The 15,019-nt window shown below is 43.8% G+C and overlaps 1 protein-coding gene across 1 annotated transcript in view; it reads left to right on the top strand.

The window, feature by feature from the left end:
- Nucleotides 1-14,824: 14,824 nt before the first annotated feature.
- The window catches only part of LOC117529215 (phospholipid-transporting ATPase ID-like), a 65,156-nt gene continuing 64,961 nt past the window's right edge, over nt 14,825-15,019 (top strand). Inside the window, exon 1 of the mRNA XM_034191935.1 lies at nt 14,825-14,929. The gene's annotated coding sequence lies outside the window, so the exon portion shown is untranslated. The remainder of the gene's footprint in view (nt 14,930-15,019) is intronic.

The raw sequence follows: 15,019 nt of genomic DNA, 5'->3' as shown, positions 1-15,019 counted from the left end.
TCTAAGAGTAAGAATCCAATTTGTTGGTCATGCTGGTTCGTAGTTTTGATTATAAGGTACTTGTACAAACAGGTACTCTAAAACATTCAACAAAAGCATAGTTTATGCGACAAATACTGAAAATGGATCAGCCATGTGACCACACGTGTTGCTGGAGTACAAATCAGTTTCAGGCGGCTTCAGCCTATGGACAGAGGTGTAGAAGCTGTTCACATACACAAAAATCCACATCACTGAGCATCCACGTACATCAGCGCTAGTGGACTTCCTGCACATCGGGGTCCTGTTTTAAGAAATCGTACCCAGAACACGTTTGAATGCAAAACCTGCGTGCAGCAAAAAAACAAAAAACAACCTGAAATCTCACGCAGTACCTCTTTTAAAATTGTAGTCAACTTGGAAGTGTGTGCAAGTGGACAGCCTTCAGTCCTCCCATAATGCACCGTAATGGCATCTCTTTGTTGACAGTGTATGTGCGGTGTGAGGAGCAGCGCCTGAAGGGGGCACCACTGCTAACTGTGAATTGTAACAATAATGAAATATCAACCTGGATGAAATGGTTACTGCATGGCGGCACTTGGAGTCTGTTCCCCTAAACAGACCATGCCTTAATCCTGCCATGGTGTGGTGAATATGATTTAATCCAAACCTGGAAATGAAATTCTTGATGCCAGTTAGTGTTAATCTCTTTAAAGGGTCATTCTGTTTTGTTAAAAATCTATTGTCATATAAATATTTATCATTTCAACCTACTTTTACCTGGATGTTTAACTTAAAATGCTGCCTGAATATTATAATTTAATTTTATAACTTCACCTTCCCCAGAACATCTGTGTTTCTGTACAGGTGTGCACATTCTCCCATCATGTTCCTTAAAATCCCAGTTTTATCACGTAGCGGTGCAGTGGGCACACCGTAACCATATGATGCCATATCCCCATGCCTTTTTTTTGTGTGCAATAACCCCTGATGACTCGTGTGCATTGCAGCTGCATTTGGCGCTTTATACTCTGTAAAATGTGAATGTGCAAACTTTTAAATCTCCTGTTCTGAAGCAGAGCCGCGGTTTATCACACCGAGGATAAGCAGTGACATCACTATGGACATTTTTGCCGAATTCCTCTGGTGGTTTGAGAGAGAGCACCTCGAGTCGTGGTGGTTGACAGCCAGAGTGTGGTTGCTAATGATGTAATGTCTTTGCTGTATTCAGCCAGTAAGAATTCTGTCTGAACCCTTTTTATTTTTACACTTATTTATTCTGTCTGTCTGTGATTTGAGGAGATATTTCCATTTGGAAACAGACCCCAGCGGTACCTTTGAGAATTTGTGTGGCGGTTACATTCACGTGAGTCGTCTGCAGCTCAAATTAAGATTCTTCTCACATTGACAAACAATACGTACATGTTGGAAGTTAGTGTGTCAGTTTTTATAAGTTTACATTTTTGCTTAGAAATACACATGTTCAGGTGGCACCTTTTTAAAATAAAATTATTTTAAATCATTGGGCTCAAAAGTGCCAAAAATTCAGAAACTTACATTTTATGAATGGGGATCAAAAATGCTTCTTTTGTTTTTAAATATTACTACTAATTAAACATTTGTGTGGATGTTTGTTTGAGTAACCTTCATTGTAGCATTTGCAGTCATTTTAATCAAAGCCTGAAATCTGTAATCAGTAGTTTATATTTGCCGGCTGCACCTTTTACCCAATCAATAATGATAATTTAAAAAACAAGATTCCAGTAGCACTCCATCTTTCTAAATTAAAAGTGCATATTTTCTGGCTCCACCCTTTTTGTATAAATCTGTGTTCTGTTATTTGTCCTGTTGTAGGCCCAACACAGTGGCAAAGTCTGGAAAGTGTTTTTTTTATTAAAACTATCTATTAATGCAGCGGATAACTAAAATAATCATGCATATGGTGATAAAAGCATCAAATTCGGCAGAAATACTCCTTAGACATTCCTCTTTTGAAAAAAACGATTGGCCAATTAACTTTTCAATCAGTGGTCAGGTAGGGGTCAATTGAAGAATTACACAGAGGTCAAAATTAAAAGATGCTCCAATCATATTGAAAAATATTCCACATTATTTGCCTTATCATACAGATTCCAAAAAGGTATAGTTTGGACTATCTGTGACTGAATTCTATGGAGTTACGGGATAAAAACAGCAAGAATGGTGACAGCTCGGTTTCATTTTGTACAGGGATCAAAAGTTAAAGTTGCTACAATTTTGGTAAAACGTGATGCAAATTATTGGTTGAGCTAATACGATTAATAAATGGAATAGTGTTGACAGTGTTGAATGCTTGGTCTCCAAAGTAAAGATCAAACAAGGTCTACGTCTATTGGATTCTAAGACATGTGACATATGTTACCCCGTAACGTGATAAGTAAGGATGATACATGGTCCAAACTATTCCTTTTTAAAACCATGTTAACTCAACTAGTAATTTGCATCACTTTTTACCAAAACTGGAGCAACTTTAACTTTTGACCCCTGTACAAACCGACACTGACCTTTGTCACCATTCTTGCAGTTTTTATCCCATAACTCCATAGAATTCAGTTACAGACTGTCCAAACCATACCTTTTTGGAATCTTTATGATCAGGCAAATAATGTGACATAGGTTTCAATATGATTGGAGCATCTTTTAATTTTGACTCCTGTGTAATTCTTCAATTGACCCCTACCTGAACACCAACTGAAAATTCAAGTGGCCAATCGTTTTTTTTAAAAAGAAGATTGTCTGAGGAGTATTTCTGCTGGATTTGATGCTTTTATTACCATTTGCAGGATTCCGCTCTAAATATTCTGTTATCTGCTGCACTATATGTCACAGTATTGGGAAAAGTTCTGGTTCTGCCTTTTTAGCCCAATGTTTAACCTGACATGTTCTATGATAGACCAAATGTTCTCACCAGGTTTCACTGAAGGATCTCAGTTTTAGCGGAATCTTGAGTTTTGATTTTTGTCCTATAAGCAGCCTTACGTTTGGTAAGAAAAACAGTTTGTGACTCTTTTGAACCCTTGATTTTCAGCTCTAAGGATGATGCAAATTATTTTTCTGCTGTTATTGTGTGTTTTTCTGTATTTCTTCAGCCTGTTACATTTTGTGTTATGCTCTGCTTCCCTCTTTGATCATATGTTGATGGTGTCATGCGGCGTGTTTTGGAGTTGTGTACTGTAACAATGTGTGTCACTCAGTGTGACGATAGAGAAATGTTGATGTTACTTAATGAGGTCATGAATTTAGCTTTAATCTTTATAAAGAAAAATGAAAGCAATGTGCACATTTTTAATCTGATCACAGCAATTAAAATTTCAGTTTGTTTGGCAAAATGAACTAGAGTGAATAAGTTGCCATTTTGTTCTGTAAAATATTTGTCTTGTGCCAAGTTTAAAATATTCACTTTTGACCTTTTTATTTTTATTGCATCTTTTTCTAAATCGTTGCACCATCACTGGATCACTGCAATAGTTAACAAGGACACTGTTTCTGATGAGTCACATTTACTGCATTGTTTTTTCTGTGTACTGCCACTAATTTGAAATGTTACCATGGAAATATTTCCCTTACTAATTAAATTTTTTATGAAGTGTCTGTAAATATGTCCACTTTATTTATGAGTCTGCAGACTTAAGGGTGAGTGGTTTTAATTATTTTTCTTTTTTACTTTTGTGGCAGTGCCAAGTTAATTAAATTTTGATTAAATAAAGTAATAAATAGTTAGTCTATTTTTACAAACCACAGCTTTAATTTCAAACAGGAATCACAAAACTGCTTGAAACGATGACTTTTCATTCTCAATTGAATACTTTTTAAATGTAATTAATCAATAAATGTATGACATTTGTATGACATAAAAAAAGACCTGAAAGAATTTGATTTCATAATTTATGTTGGTCCACAGAGGGCGCTGTTCTACAGAGTTGGTTCGCTGAGGGTTTTGTTGTTTTTTTGGCGGGGGGGGAGGCTTTATATTGTTATTATTTTCTCACTTTCACATGTCGAGGTTAGAATGGCTTGAAATGAAATTTCGAATTTTAGAAGCAGCTTTTAACGCGGTAAGTAACGGTTACATGTTCTGAGGTTTGGGTTTGACGTTTACAGTCTTGTTCATGTAAATAAGTTTGCCTAAAAGGCTGATTTTCATCTGTTGTTCCAGGTAAGATGTTAAAAGGGAACAGGTCTGAATTTTAACCATAAATATACATGTTAGCAGCTAACTAAGATCAAAGGCATAATTTAGCAGCTACATAAGGTCAAAGGAATAATTTAGAGGCTAACTACAGTCAAATGAATAATTTGACAGCTAACTTAGGCCAAAGGAATAATTTGGAAGCTAAATAATGTCAAAGGAATAATTTGGCAGTTATACGGTCAAAGGAATAATTTAGAGCAGGGGTGGGCAATCATGTGCCATAAAGGGCCGAGACACTGCAGGTTTTCCTTGCAACCAATCGCCTCAGCAGGTGATTTCATTAATGATCAGGTGTCTCAGCAGGTGATTTCATTGACAACCAGGTGTTTATGTTCAGAGCAGAAGCTCATCAGCAACCCACCTGCTGAGGTGATTGGTTACATGGAAAACCTGCAGTGTCTCGGCCCTTGATGCCCACCCCTAATTTAGAGGCTAACTACGGTCAAAAGAATAATTTGGCAGCTATACGGTCAAAGGAATAATTTAGAGGATAACTAAGGTCAAAGGAATCATTTGGAGGCTAACTACGGTCAAAGGAATAATTTGGAGGCTAAGGTCAAAGGAATCATTTGGAGGCTAACTAAGGTCAAAGGAATAATTTGGAGGCTAACTACGGTCAAAGGAATAATTTAGAGGCTAACTAAGGTCAAAGGAATAATTTGGCAGCTATACAGTCAAAGGAATAATTTAGAGGATAACTAAGGTCAAAGGAATCATTTGGAGGCTAACTACGGTCAAAGGAATAATTTGGAGGCTAAGGTCAAAGGAATCATTTGGAGGCTAACTAAGGTCAAAGGAATAATTTGGAGGCTAACTACGGTCAAAGGAATAATTTGGCAGCTAACTAAGGTCAAGGGAATAATTTGGAGGCTAAGGTCAAAGGAATCATTTGGCTGCTGTACGGTCAAAGGAATAATTTGGAAGCTAACTACGGTCAAAGGAATAATTTGGCAGCTAACTAAGGTCAAGGGAATAATTTGGAGGCTAAGGTCAAAGCAATCATTTGGCAGCTAACTACGGTCAAAAGAATAATTTAGTAGCTAACTAAGGTCAAAGGAATAATTTAGCGGCTAACTAAGGTCAAAGGAATCATTTGACAGCTAACTTAGACCAAAGGACTAATTTGGACGCTAACTAAGGTCAAAGGAATCATTTTGGAGGCTAACTAAGGTCATAGGAATCATTTGGAGGCAAACTAAGGTCAATGGAATAATTTGGCAGCTCTACGGTCAAAGGAATAATATAGCGGCTAACTAAGTCCAAAGGAATAATTTAGCGGCTAAGGTCAAAGGAATAATTTGGCACCTGACTAAGACCAAAGGAATAATTTAGCAGCTAACTAAGGTCAAAGGAATAATTTGGCACCTACCTAAGACCAAAGGAATAATTTAGTGGCTACGGTCAAAGGAATAATTTGGCGGCTAACTACGGTCAAAGGAATAATTTGGCAGCTAACTAAGGTCAAGGGAATAATTTGGAGGCTAACTAAGGTCAAAGGAATAATTTGGCAGCTAACTACAGTCAAAAGAATAATTTAGTAGCTAACTAAGGTCAAAGGAATAATTTAGCGGCTAACTAAGGTCAAAGGAATCATTTGACAGCTAACTTAGACCAAAGGAATAATTTGGACGCTAACTAAGGTCAAAGGAATCATTTTGGAGGCTAACTAAGGTCAAAGGAATCATTTGGAGGCTAACTAAGGTCAATGGAATAATTTGGCAGCGCTACGGTCAAAGGAATAATGTAGCGGCTAACTAAGTCCAAAGGAATAATTTAGCGGCTAAGGTCAAAGGAATAATTTGGCACCTGACTAAGACCAAAGGAATAATTTAGCAGCTAACTAAGGTCAAAGGAATAATTTGGCACCTACCTAAGACCAAAGGAATAATTTAGTGGCTACGGTCAAAGGAATAATTTGGCGGCTAACTACGGTCAAAGGAATAATTTGGCAGCTAACTAAGGTCAAGGGAATAATTTGGAGGCTAACTAAGGTCAAAGGAATAATTTGGCAGCTAACTACGGTCAAAAGAATAATTTAGTAGCTAACTAAGGTCAAAGGAATAATTTAGCGGCTAACTAAGGTCAAAGGAATCATTTGACAGCTAACTTAGACCAAAGGAATAATTTGGACGCTAACTAAGGTCAAAGGAATCATTTTGGAGGCTAACTAAGGTCAAAGGAATCATTTGGAGGCTAACTAAGGTCAACGGAATAATTTGGCAGCTCTACGGTCAAAGGAATAATATAGCGGCTAACTAAGTCCAAAGGAATAATTTAGCGGCTAAGGTCAAAGGAATAATTTGGCACCTAACTAAGACCAAAGGAATAATTTAGCAGCTAACTAAGGTCAAAGGAATAATTTGGCATCTAACTAAGACCAAAGGAATAATTTAGTGGCTACAGTCAAAGGAATAATTTGGCGGCTAACTACGGTCAAAGGAATAATTTGGCAGCTAACTAAGGTCAAGGGAATAATTTGGAGGCTAACTAAGGTCAAAGGAATAATTTGGCAGCTAACTACGGTCAAAGGAATAATATAGGGGCTAACTAAGTCCAAAGGAATAATTTAGCGGCTAAGGTCAAAGGAATAATTTGGCACCTGACTAAGACCAAAGGAATAATTTAGCAGCTAACTAAGGTCAAAGGAATAATTTGACACCTAACTAAGACCAAAGGAATAATTTAGTGGCTACGGTCAAAGGAATAATTTGGCGGCTAACTACGGTCAAAGGAATAATTTGGCAGCTAACTAAGGTCAAGGGAATAATTTGGAGGCTAACTAAGGTCAAACCAATACTTTAGCGGCTAACTACGGTCAAAAGAATAATTTAGCCGCTAACTAAGGTCAAATGAATAATTTGACAGCTAACTTAGGCCAAAGGAATAATTTGGAGGCTAACTAAGGTCAAAGGAATAATTTGACAGCTAACTTAGGCCAAAGGAATAATTTGGAGGCTAACTAAGGTCAAATGAATAATTTGACAGCTAACTTAGGCCAAAGGAATAATTTAGAGGCTAACTACGGTCAAATGAATAATTTGACAGCTAACTTAGGCCAGAGGAATAATTTGGAGGCTAACTAAGGTCAAAGGAATAATTTAGCAGCTAACTAAGGTCAAGGGAATAATTTGGAGGCTAACTAAGGTCAAAGGAATAATTTGGCTTTTAACTACGGTCAAAGGAATAATTTGGCAGCTAACTACAGTCAAAGGAATAATTTAGAGGCTAACTAAGCCCATTGGAATAATTTAGCGTTCAACTAAGGTCAAAGGATTAATTTTGCGGCTAACTAAGGTCAAAAGAATAATTTAGCGGCTAACTAAGGTCAAAGGAATAATTTACCGGCTAACTAAGGTCAAAGGAATAATTTGGCAGCTAACTACGGTCAAAGGAATAATTTGGAGGCTAGCTAAGGACAAAGGAATAATATAGTGGCTAACTACGGTCAAAGGAATAATTTGGCAGCTAACTAAGGTCAAGGGAATAATTTGGAGGCTAAGGTCAAAGCAATAATTTGGCAGTTAACTACGGTCAAAAGAATAATTTAGCAGCTAACTAAGGTCACAGGAATAATTTGGCGTCTAAGACCAAAGGAATAATTTAGCGGTTAACTAAGGCCAATGGAATAATTTGGCAGCTAACTAAGACCAAAGGAATAATTTAGTGGCTAACTCAGATCAAAGGAATAATTTAGAGGCTAACTAAGCCCAAGCCCGGCGCCAGAAAACAAATATTAAGGGGGTGATGGTTTATCACAGGGGGGGGGGTTGCCCCCCCCCCCCCCAAAAAAAAAGCGCACCGGAGGAGCCATGCCTCTGAGCGTGCGTAATGAATTGGGTGCGCTCCTGGAAAGCTCATGTATTTAGGCTACGACGTTGTAAGAGACTGAGTAAGATTAAAGCGTGATGACAGTATTTTTTTAATTATTATTTGAACGTATAGACCCTCGGTCAAGTGATCTGCATACCACAAAACCAAACCAACAACTGATCTGAGAAACGACACGAGACAGTAGATTAACCCCACATACAGCCCTCCATCACAAGCGCAAACACAGCGTAACTGGGCATGTGCACCACTCCATGGCACAGAGCCCAACTACGCATGCAGTCACAAAGTTCTTCTGAAAAACTGTAGCGATCTGAATTCGGTTGGATGAATGGGTGTGTGTGTGGAGACAATTCACCTCGTTCACAACGTGACAGAACTTGATGCGCTGTTACGCGCAATAGCGCGCAACAACACGGAACACTATTCTTGACTGTGCGTAATGGTTCCTGATAATTCTCCAGCAACATGTGCCATTAATCGTAACGTGTGGTAACAGGTTGCAGCAGTTCCTGAGGACACCTGACACCTGAGAATTGTATTGTTGCGCACTATTGCGCATAACAGCGCATCGTTAAGTTCTGTCACGTTGTGAACGAGGTGAATTGTCTCCACACACACACCCATATTCATCCAACCGAATTCAGATCGCTCCATTTTTTCTGAAGAACTTTGTGACTGCCTGCATAGTTGGGCTCTGTGCCATGTTGTGGTGCAGAGAGGAGGAGGAGGACAGAGCCAGATGTGTGGCTTCATGCGGGTCTCGTCTCGCGCATTTTCCCAAACATCAGGCACATGCAGCAGGTGGAACACCTGCAGGAGCGCGCTGAAGAGCACAGAAATTAGACTTTTAGCCGACTTGGTGTCAGCAGTCAAACTGAATGCGATGCAGCAGGGTTTAATTGTGCACGCGCTTCTTCCTCCGCCGGACTGGAGGAGGTGCAGAGATGTCTGGTTGCACGTGAGTCTCCTCTCGCTCCTCTGGCTCAGACTCGTTCTCCCGCTCATTGGTTACAACAGCAGGTGGAACACCTGCAGGAGCATCCTGAGGAGCTTCAGCAGGAACTGTGGAACGACACTTGGAGCCGAGTTTAATTGTGCGCACGTGACAGAAAACTGATTCGTCGTGGCGCGCAGTGAAATGTGACGCCGCGTTACAAGTCGTGTCAAAACTTGACAGTTTCCGTGTCACTTCGTAATAACGCGTGATAGTTTGGGCTCCAAGAACCATCACAGGAACCACTACGAATGTTGTCACGTTCTATTAAGGATCAATACTCATCAAGACGGATAAATACGCTCAGTTGCGACCTCCACGACGTGAGACGAAATGAGGGTGGTGTGTGACATTCGTGGAAGATTTTTTTGACAGGCAAAAACGTGCTCCACAAATATCAAGAATATCATGCACCAACACGCACTATTAAGAAACCTATTCAGATGCGTTAAGTCACATTAAGAATGTCAGGAATGTGTTATGAATGACAGAAAAATGACATTCGTGACTTGTCATCGTTATGTGTAAACGCAGCATTAACACCCTCCCCAAGTGAGTCGTGCTGCATGATCTGCCTTTTGCTTGGTGGACTTGACGAATCCCAGGAACTCCAGCTCTGACACTGCTTGAATAAATCGAGCATGCTTTGTCCACCTTGTCATACTCGCTGGACTCGGGATCCTTGCCCTCTGCCGCACTGACAAGCGCAACCCTCAACCTATCAAATCGCTTGAACACAACACACCATATCCGTTTGTTTTAAAATAAATTACTTTAGTTAATTAATTTGGTTTATTTGTTAAATACGTGATATTATTGAATAACTAATATTTTGCTATATTTTCCAGTATTTTAATTTTTATTTTTGATAACTCTCACATCCGAGGGGGCGGGGTTGATGACATGAGGGGGCGTCGCCCACAAACGCCCCCTCGTGGTGCCGGGTCTGACTAAGCCCAATGGAATAATTTAGCGTTCAACTAAGGTCAAAGGATTAATTTTGCGGCTAACTAAGGTCAAAAGAATAATTTAGCAGCTAACTAAGGTCAAAGGAATAATTTGGAGGCTAACTAAGGTCAAAGGAATAATTTAGCGGCTAACTAAGGTCAAAGGAATAATTTGGCAGCTAACTATGGTCAAAGGAATAATATAGCGGCTAACTAAGTCCAAAGGAATAATTTTGCGGCTAAGGTCAAAGGAATAATTTGGCGCCTAACTAAGACCAAAGGAATAATTTAGCGGCTAACTAAGGTCAAAGGAATAATTTGGCACCTAACTCAGACCAAAGGAATAATTTAGTGACTAACTAAGGCCAAAGGAATAATTTGGCAGCTAACTAACTTCCATCCATCCATCCATCTATTTTCTTCCGCTTTATCCGGAGTCTGTTTGCGGGGGCAGCAGCTCAAGCAAAGCCGCCCAGACCTCCCGATCCAAACATACCTCCCCCAGCTCCTCCGGGGGAACCCCAAGGCGTTCCCAAGCCAGCTGAGAGATGTAGTCCCTCCAGCGTGTCCTGGGTCTTCCCTGGGGCCTCCTCCCAGTGGGACGTGCCCGGAACACCTCTCCAGCGAGACGTCCAGGGGGCATCCGGAAAAGATGCCCGAGCCACCTCAACTGACTCCTTTCAACGTGGAGGAGCAGCGGCTCGACTCCGAGCTCCTCCCGAGTGACCGAGCTCCTCACCCTATCTCTAAGGGAGCGCCCAGCCACCCTGCGGAGGAAACTCATCTCGGCCGCTTGTACTCGCGATCTCGTTCTTTCGGTCATGAGCCAAATCTCATGACCATAGGTGAGGATCGGAACGTAGATCGATCGGTAAATCGAGAGCTTTGCCCCCCTACTCAGCGCTCTCTTCACCACGACGGTCCGATACAGCGGCCGCATCACTGCAGATGCTGCACCGATCCGTCTATCGATCTCACACTCCATCCGTCCCTCACTCGTGAACAAGACCCCGAGATACTTAAACTCCTCCACTTGAGGCAAGGACACTCCACCGACCTGAAGAGGGCAAAGCACCTTTTTCCGGTCGAGAACCATGGCTTCGTTTGGAGGTGCTGATTTTCATCCTGGACGCTTCACACTCGGCTGCAAACCGCCCCAGTGCACGCTGAAGGTCCTGATTTGACGAAGCCAACAGAACCACATCGTCCGCAAACAGCAGAGACGAGATTCTGTGGTTCCCAAACCAGACCCCCTCTACACCCTGGCTGCGCCTAGAAATTCTGTCCATAAAAATAATGAACAGAACCGGTGACAAAGGGCAGGCCTGGCGGAGGCCAACGTGCACTGGAAACAGGTTGGACTTACTACCGGCAATGCGAACCAAGCTCCTGCTGCGGTCTTACAGGGACCGGATAGCCCTTAGCAAAGGACCCTGGACCCCGTACTCCCGAAGCACTCCCCACAGGGTGCCCCGAGGGACACGGTCGAACGCCTTCTCCAGATCCACAAAACACATGTGGACTGGTTGGGCAAACTCCCATGAACCCTCGAGCACCCGATGGAGCGTGTAGAGCTGGTCCAGTGTGCCGCGACCAGGACGAAAACCACACTGCTTCTCCTGAATCCGAGGTTCGACCATCGGTCGAATTCTCCTCTCCAGTTCTCTGGAATAGACCTTACCGGGGCAGCTGAGAAGTGTGATCCCCCTATAGTTGGAACACACCCTGCGGCCCCCCTTCTTAAACAGAGGGACCACCACCCCGGTCTGCCAATCCAGAGGCACTGTCCCCGATCGCCATGCGATGTTGCAGAGGCATGTCAGCCAAGACAGCCCCACAACATCCAGAGACTTAAGGTACTCAGGACGGATTTCATCCACCCCAGGAGCCTTGCCACCGAGGAGCTTTCTAACCACCTCGGTGACTTTGGCCTGGGTAATGGATGAGTCCGCCTCTGAGTCCCCAGTCTCTGCTTCCTCTTCGGAAGACGTGACGATGGGATTGAGGAGATCCTCGAAGTACTCCTTCCACTGCCCGACAACATCCCCAGTCAGGGTCAACAGCTCCCCACCCGCACCGTAAACAGTGCTGGTGCAGAGCTGCTTCCGCCTCCTGAGGCGTCGGACGGTTTGCCAGAATCTCTTCGAGGCCGACTGATAGTCCTCCTCCATAGCCTCCTCGAACTCCTCCCAGACCCGAGTTTTTGCCTCTGCGACCGCACGGGCTGCGGCACGCTTGGCCTGCCGGTACCTGTCAGCTGCCTCTGGGGTCCCACCTACCAACAAAGATAAGTAGGACTCCTTCTTCAGCTTGACGGCATCCCTTACTTCCGGTGTCCACCACCGGGTTCGGGGATTGCCGCCGTGACAGCACCAGAGACCTTGCGACCACAGCTACGAGCAGCCGCATCGACAATGGAGGTGGAGAACATGGTCCACTCGGACTCTGTGTCTCCAACCTCCCCCGGGATCTGGGAGAAGCTCTCCCGGAGGTGGGAGTTGAAGACCTCGCTGACAGAGGGTTCCGCCAGTCATTCCCAGCAGACCCTCACGATACGTTTGGGCCTGCCAGGTCTGACCGGCTTCCTACCCTCCCAGCGGATCCAACTCACCACCAGGTGGTGATCAGTCAACAGCTCTGCCCCTCTCTTCACTCGAGTGTCCGAGACACGTGGCCGAAGGTCAGATGAGATGACTACAAAGTCGATCATCGACCTCCGGCTCAGGGTGTCCTGGTGCCACATGCACTTATGGACACCCTTGTGCTCGAACATGGTGTTCGTGATGGACAAACTGTGACTAGCACAGAAGTCCAACAACTGAACACCACTCGGGTTCAGATCGGGGAGGCCGTGATTCCCGATCACCCCCCTCCAGGTCTCACTGTCGCCATACACGTGGGCGTTGAAATCCCCCAGGAGAACAATGGAGTCCCCAGTCGGAGCGCTATCTAGTGCCCCTCCCAAGGACTCCAGGAAGGTCGGGTACTCTGCACTGCTGCTCGGCCCGTAGGCCGAGACAACGGTGAGAGACCTGTCCCCGACCTGAAGGCGTAGGGACGCGACCCTCTCGTTCACCGGAGTGAACTCCAACACTTGGCGACTGAGCTGGGGAGCAATAAGCAATGCGACCCCAGCTCTCCGCCTCTCCCTGTGGGCGACGCCAGAAAAATGAAGCGTCCAGCCCCTCTCCAGGAGTTGGGTACCAGAGCCCAAGCTGTGCGTGGAGGTGAGCCCGACTATCTCTAGTCGGTATCTCTCAACCTCCCGCACAAGCTCAGGCTCCTTCCCCCCTAGCGAGGTGACATTCCACGTCCCAACAGCCAGGGGCTGTGAGCATGGACCGGGCCGCCAGGGCCACCCTCCCTCGACCGCCACCCAATCCTCTCTGCACCCGACCCCCATGGCCCCCTCTGCAGGTGGTGAACCCACAGGAGGGCGGGCCCACATCACTCTTTCGGGCTGAGCCCGGCCGGGCCCCATGGGCTAAGGCCCGACCACCAGGCGCTCGCGTACGAGCCCCAACCCCAGGCCTGGCTAAAGGGTGAAACTCCGCCATACCGGGCGATGTCTCGGTCCTTGATCTTTTACTGGTCATGGAGGTTCTGAACTGCCCTTAGTCTGACCCGTCACCTAGGACCTGTTTGCCTTGGGAGACCCTACAGGGAGCACAAAGCCCCCGACAGCATAGCTCCTAGGATCATCCGGGTACGCAAACTCCCCCACCACGATAAGGTGGCAGCTAGAGGGGGAGCTAACTGACTTCAAATGAATAATTTAGCGGCTAAGGTCAAAGGAATAATTTGGCATCTAACTAAGACCAAAGGAATAATTTAGTGGCTAACTAAGGCCAAAGGAATAATTTGGCAGCTAACTAACTTCAAAGGAATAATTTAGCGGCTAACTCAGGTCAAAGGAATAATTTAGCGGCTAACTCAGGTCAAAGGAATAATTTAGAGGCTAACTAAGGCCAGTGGAATAATTTAGTGTTCAACTAAGGTCAAAGGATTAATTTTGCGGCTAACTAAGGTCAAAAGAATAATTTAGCGGCTAATTAAGGTCAAAGACATAATTTAGCGGCTAACTAAGGTCAAAGAAATAATTTAGGACCTAAGGTCAAAGGATTAGTGGGACTAAAGTCAAAGGCAAATGTCTAGTACTCGGCTAACCAAATTCAAAGATAGTGTGATTGCCTAGTGGCCAAACAACATGATGGTTAAGTTAAAGCGGGTAACCGAAACAGAAGGTCCCTGGATTCTTCTTGCACCTCTGCATCAAGAAGGGAACCCAGCGTCAAACGTCAGCCAAGTCAACTTGTTGTGGTGACCCCGAGTAAAACTGAAGCAGCCTAAATAAAATATATTTGTCAGTCCACTGATGATGATGCTGCGTCAGTGTTTGTTAAAAAGCTTCAATCAATAAGTTGTACGTTGTTTTGACGCTGAGCTGCTACGTTTGCAGATCACTCTGATTCTAAAAACATTGTGTGACTCAAAGTATTATGAACTCAACCCATTAAATGTTTGTTCTTTACGGTGGACTTGTTTCACACATCTATAATTGGTAGAATCTATATTCTGCAGAGTGATCTCAGGGTGTGTTACATACCTGACCGTTTGTGTGCTGCTGTGATTGGCTGAAGCTGTGCACCTGCGCTGTTGTTTTACTGCCTGTCTCACATCCAGGTCCAAAGGTCACCATGTTGTTTGCTCAAGCCCTGTGCAGTTACACTCAACGGGGATCCCCACTCTCTAAACTACTTGCAGTCTGCAGGAGGCCTCAGGTGAATCCCCGCCTTCTGCTGGCACTGTTAGTCCGAACAGAGAGTTCAGCCGATTGGATTTATTTTACCTTCAAAGCAGCAAATTGAGGCTACAAAGTTTGAGAGTTTTTTGCATTTCTGTGTGCACGAGCCCTCGAGGACTCAGGAAATCACATTTTGGTTTGAGGTATGTTGTTGTTTTTCATGTTTCACAACCGAGACGACAACAGTTTTGAAATTTTACCGTATTTGATACCAGACGTGTATTTTTGAAATA

Source organism: Thalassophryne amazonica, chromosome 17 (genome assembly GCF_902500255.1).
Source record: "Thalassophryne amazonica chromosome 17, fThaAma1.1, whole genome shotgun sequence".
NCBI lineage: Eukaryota > Metazoa > Chordata > Actinopteri > Batrachoidiformes > Batrachoididae > Thalassophryne > Thalassophryne amazonica.
This window is presented reverse-complemented; position numbering and strand designations above follow the sequence as displayed.